General features: G+C 39.4%; 1 protein-coding gene across 2 annotated transcripts in view; it reads left to right on the top strand.

Moving 5' to 3' along the window:
- Positions 1–248: 248 nt before the first annotated feature.
- Smash (smallish) overlaps positions 249–6,000 on the top strand; it is a 46,541-nt gene continuing 40,789 nt past the window's right edge. For both annotated transcript variants that reach the window (XM_064125488.1, XM_064125489.1), the window contains exon 1: positions 249–690. The gene's annotated coding sequence lies outside the window, so the exon portion shown is untranslated. The remainder of the gene's footprint in view (positions 691–6,000) is intronic.

The raw sequence follows: 6,000 nt of genomic DNA, 5'->3' as shown, positions 1-6,000 counted from the left end.
TTTATTATTCCTCCCACCTCTGTTCTATTATTTTCTATGAAAAAAAAAACAAAAAACGCCGGGACGCTCTCGAAATTGAGAGAGAATCGGGTACGGGTGAGATGGCTCCAACAGTCAAACCTCCCCCGTTGGATAGTGTGTCTAGCAGTCCTCCGCCCCACCACGTCGGAACCCGACTGGCACCAGATACGCCGAAGTCCTCCGACAGCGGCCGAAGTTACGCCGAATGTCTCCCCCACACCATTCGCTCGGCAGTCTCTCGCGACAAGCCGGCTCGTACGGTCGTGTTTAGTTGAGCTCTTACTCCGTCTACAACAGGCCAGGTGCGCGTTACACCATCTCTTTCTTCCCCCCCATTTGCCACCTTATTTTCACCACTCCGAGGCAATTCTCTCGAGACAAACGTTGTTTTCATCGCTTCCAACAGATCATTCTAACCACACCCAAAAGTACATCCTCCAATCTAATTATTAACCTGCAAAAAGTGACTAGCTTCGTCATGGTGTGACGCCTAAAGTCCCTCATTCGGTAAAGTGCGAACAATATTTTTTTGTTAACTCAGTGTAAAATACAGTACCACGGGAAAAGTTGACGAAGTAAAATAACGGAAGTTGGATTTCCTGTATTCAGCCCCTTGGATATTAAAATCTCCGGTCGCCTGCTGTTGGAGACGAAGGATTCTGTACAAAGGTAGGAATCAATACCGTATATTTCAGTGTATTCTGTTTGGATACGATGAGAAAACGTGTTTGAGAGATTCTCAAAGGGTTTAGAATAGATGGAGAGGCCCTAAAACGAATGTTGGTAGGCGAGGAATTGTGAGGGCGCGTTGCGCATCCGCGAAGCTTCAATTCGTCATCCATTTTTGCCTTTGTTTGGAGGATGTTATTGGGGAAGGTCGTCGGTACTAATACGGTCACTCGCCCTCTGCTGAATATTTTCACTCTTGTTGTGGTAACGTCCAGTGTGTCAATATTTCTTGGAACTCGACTGACCATTCGTTAGGGGGGAAGACGGTTTCCGAGTATTGATGACGGGTTGAATAAACGAATGTTACCTATGATACCGTTGTAACTGTCGTAACGTGAGGCTGTTCATCGTGATATAGAGAGCACGTGTGTTTCGAAGGAGAATTAATCGATGAGTATTGTCGATCCACCAGGACACGTCCTTCTGTTTTAATAATGAGACACGTGAGGCCCTCGGCATCTTCACCACGACAAATACAAATCCAAGGTCTCTCGTACGACGATCGGAAATAACTGATCTTCCCGGATTTCTTTTTTCCTTTTTTTTTTCTTCTTGAAATGTCAGTTCATTGACCTGTACATTTGTTTTCATGCTCAATTCTGAGATGTAGTAGTCTCTCGAGAGTTTTAAAATTCTCCTGGCTTTTCATTGCCATTATATCTCTCATCTCCTCTTTGTTAACATTCACAAAATTTGTTTTCGTTTAACTCTGCATCGTTATTCACATGTGCATGTCTGGGATGGCTTTGGTAGAGGAGTCATCTGGCTGACTAATTCGATGAAAAGGGGAAAAATTGGCTGGCGCCAGTGGATTAAACGTTTCAACTTGAGAATTCCAGTCATTTCAAGGGGTATTAAGTGCTGGAAGAAATTTCGAGACTCTTCAAGGGCACTCTCTACTTTTTAACCGGCAAAATTACACTTTGCAGTTGCCGGAGGATGATAATTAGATTAGGGGCCGGTAGAAGGATCATTAATTACTCAACACCAATCGGCACGGGGAGAAATAAAAATTATGCGGTCTCTTCTGAAGAGGTCGATTTACTTGTGAGCAAAAAAATATTTCCACTGAAACACTATCGGTTCCGGATTTGTAATTTTTTACGTTAGACATTTATAGAGAATTATGTAAGGCTTTGTTTTTGTCAATTGTTATTCAGTGCGGTACATCTGTGTACAGTAATTGTGCAGCAAGCACTTATAATTTCAGGGGGCAATTTGTTGAGAAAAAAAAAATTTCCATTAAGTTGTTGTATAGTAGATGATATTTCATTTTCTGGTGCCCTGGTCAGTATATTCGTTCTATGGTATAGAGTTAGTTTTTTGTCTCAGACTTTCTGACTCCGGACTTTAAATTTCTCCACGAATTTTATTCTATAATTAAAAAAGGAGCTAACTACTTTGAATTATAAAATTTCTTACAATTCCTGAGAGATATTATCTGACGAAAATTTCTCGAATCATGAATATGCAAGAACGGTAGATTAATTCAACTGCTTGTATTTAATTCACTTTCTTTTTACCGATGTCTAACCTCGGTCGTGATCCCGTTTGAAAATATTCTAATAAAAGTGCAAGACACGCATTATTCTACACGAATTAGACGTGCCTGGTTCTGTGTTCAATCATAATGCAGGGCAAGAAGGCATTCAATGCTAATTTTTCCCTCACGTGGCACTCAGCGGTTCACACAAACCCCTGTCTTCCATCATATTCCTCTAATTAGAGTTTTATTCAATATGAAAAAGGCTGTACACCGTAATTGCAGAAATACCGGTGGTCGCAGTGTACCGTTTCGTCATATCAAAAAACAATTTTGGTTAAGATTGATTGGAAACCAGAATGGAAAGACCGGGCCAAAAAATTGATATCACGAGATGTAATTTTCGAGGAAAAAAAAATCATTGAGTTGTGGTACTGATGCATGTGTGTGCTGATCGAGAGGATCCACCTACAATTCGAAAGAAAAAAATGTTTTATGACCTGTCTGCAACAGATGATGGGTTACATTTTGCTTTTTCACTTGATTCACTTGAACTCGCGCTGGGAGAAAAATAACGAGTACCGAAACAAGCTCGATTCGATTGAATAAATTGCAATTTAATAATTATCAGAAATGAAATTGTTCGGTTGGAATTTCAGAGGCTCAAACGTGAGTAATCGCACTGGTTCCATCAACAATGAAATATTTGAATTGACACGTGGGCATTATTCGCATGAGACAAGCGTTTCTGAGAATGAAAATATTTAATATTAAAAGAAGTTCCGTGTAAGTGAATATTTTTTATAATCATTGATTGAGGAAAAGAATGTTAATAGCGAGTAAGAAAAATCATATCAGGAAATATCATTACCGATAAGATATATCCGCATCGCAAAATTTCTAGTTCTCAAATTTTCTACCACTCGCTCACTATTTTTATTCATCTCAGCGAATGTTTGTTCATCTCCAAGCAATATTTATTTGAAAAAGTATTTTGTTCCTTCGGTCTACACATGACACAAAGAAGTAGACGAAGGAGTATAAAGAGTACGACGAAGGGGGTGATGTATAATACCGTTGCATACAGTGTGCGTTGTCACGTAGTATTTTTTTTTCGATTGGCTGTTGGTTCTGCGGAGCAATGTTAAAAAACCCATTCGCAGCTTCTGTACACACAATATCACACGGCAATTCTTTTATTTCACCTTTGAAGAGGTAACACTAGCGCTAACACTTGTTGCCACTAGAATTGAAAATGGGGTGGGGGTAAAACGATGATGATGGAGACCAGAATGTGCGTTGTGTAAGCCATGAGAATAAAAGCCGATGATGAGCAATGCCGTTACAACGTCCTCACAGTAGGCGATGTATTCCCGGATTCAATAAAAAAAAACTATAATGGAAGAACTTGTGGTGCGGCAAGAAGAAAGTCATCATTTGTCTTCCTAAATAGTAATTAAGAATACGATGAACTCGATGTGGGATTGAAATTTTGGGGGAATAGAACAGGAACAACAATAACAACAAATCAGTCTGGATTTTGTATTTCTTAAAAGGATTCCAGAGTCACGGGAAGTCTTTAGGTAGATTCCCTGGGGAGATATTGACGTTAACGAGCCACGTTGTAGATCACTGAGCCTGATCCAGATAATCTTTAGATCTTATGCTTTTCTCTACGATTCCTTCAACGCTTCATTGGTATCTCACTGTCTCCCTTCCTCTCTCTCTCTATCTTGTTGTTTTGGATATTCACTGATCATTCAGTGGATGTAGTGGAAAATATTGGGACGATAAGAGGGGAGAGATGGATTTCATCGACGGGATGTACAGGGTGAAAGTGACGCTTCTTTCTGAGATCGATACGAATTTAGAAAGCCGACTTCTTCCTCACGTAGTACAACGTTGGGCGATTTTCCCGGAAAGAGTAACTTTATTTTCATTGGATTAGCCGTGAAACGGATGGAAACAGATGCTCGGGCAGAAATTATTATCAGAATTTCGAAAAGAATATTGGAAAATTTTGAATGACGATTGATTAATAATTGTGTGTGTCGTTAGTGTCCCATTAATATCGTGAATGATATCACGGTTGAAAACTTCGGAATTGAATGTTCAATTATTTCGATATTTTTATCACATTAGAGTAAAAAAGTCAAATTTTTATTTTTCCAATTTCTAAAAAAAAAATCCTAACGGATTGTAGAAATCAGGTATCCTTCGGGCGTCACAGATTATGCATTTCTCCATTAGCTTTTACTTTTTCAAAAATAACTGCAATTTCCGAAGGCGAGAAAACCACTGGAGATGAAATCGAGGAATGAATGTAATTACGAGGCTTACACAGAAGCCGGCGGCGTCGTTCACCGGTGTTTTTCAAGTCTCCAGTTGATGGTAAAATTGGAAAAAAATTGTGTGACAATATTCTGACAATCTCCGGAATCACTGACAAAATTTTAATTTCTTTCTCAAATATCGAGGAATTATTATCGTATTCTCAGGAATTTGTCATTGATAACTGTAATAAAATACGTCAGGGCAGCATTTGACTGAGTTACTGAGAATGGGACTTTCTCCGTTTATTTGTACTGTAAATATCAAGGTCAATCCAGTGACTTCACCTGCATTTTAATGTCATCCGAGGGTTTTTACTCATCTCCTCAGACGATAACGATATTATTAATCTAGTAATTGTCGTTTTCCTTATCTCAATGGGATTGTTGGATAGCCTGAGGATTCATTTTTTTCTTCAGTTTGATATCTAATTTTACGGAGTTGATATCAAGACTTCACTTTTATTCTCGGTTTTTTTTTTCAACTATGGAGATAGAATATGTACATGTAAATTGATAAGTGTGACGACGAGGAGAGGAGTTAGACACCGAGTCGCGAGGACGAACGTGAGAGCGCGCCCCGGTGAGTTTCGAGTATCGAGTATCCGTTACCGAGCGTTGGGTGTAGAGTGCAGGCCTCTCCACAGGCTCTCGGATCTCCTCTCAGGTGCACCTTTTTGTCCTCTTTCCCGATTTTTTTTTTCCATTTTTACCTACCGTTCTATTGTCAAGACAACAGTTGGTCGCGCGTATTTGATGGTTTTCTCGGTGTGTACACGCGATACCGGAAATCCCGTCACAATGGAGAGCTCGACATGGAACACTGGCTTTAGATACGGAATGGCAATTTTTACTGTTCAATTTTCAATTTTATTTCAAAACGTTTTGAAATTATTTCTCGTATTATTTTTTACTTTTGTGGAAATTGGTCTCATTCCTTCAATGAGGAACTACTTGAGTATTGAGACACTCGGTGTGATTATGATATGCTCAGAGTCCAGGGTCTTTAGTTGTTGGAAAAAAAAAATGAAAAAAAAAAATGAAATAGTGAACAACGAGGTCTACCTGTTTCTCTCAACTCGGGTAAATCATCGTTAACCAGTGTCCTTGTTGGTGGTTTACGTTCACCTAGATGGTATGGGCAAGATAGAGACAGTAGGCAACCGGAAAATTGCAGTGAAAACTCACCGTAGTCCGAAGAACCTGCGAAGAGCCATAATTGTAGGTAGACGAGGCGACTGGTGGAAAATGCATAAAATTCTCCCACTTTTCAGTCATACTTTTATTTCCCTTCTCCATTCACAGACGAATTATCATTGTTAATTCTATTTTCTTTTTCCATTATTCAACTGTTGGAAATGGTCTAACAACTTTCAGCACAACTGCAGGGCTTGACAATTTTTTTATTTCCTCTTAGAAAAGAAGTAAAATTTTATG

The sequence above is a fragment of the Diachasmimorpha longicaudata genome, chromosome 7, assembly GCF_034640455.1.
Source record: "Diachasmimorpha longicaudata isolate KC_UGA_2023 chromosome 7, iyDiaLong2, whole genome shotgun sequence".
Lineage (NCBI taxonomy): Eukaryota > Metazoa > Arthropoda > Insecta > Hymenoptera > Braconidae > Diachasmimorpha > Diachasmimorpha longicaudata.
This window is presented reverse-complemented; position numbering and strand designations above follow the sequence as displayed.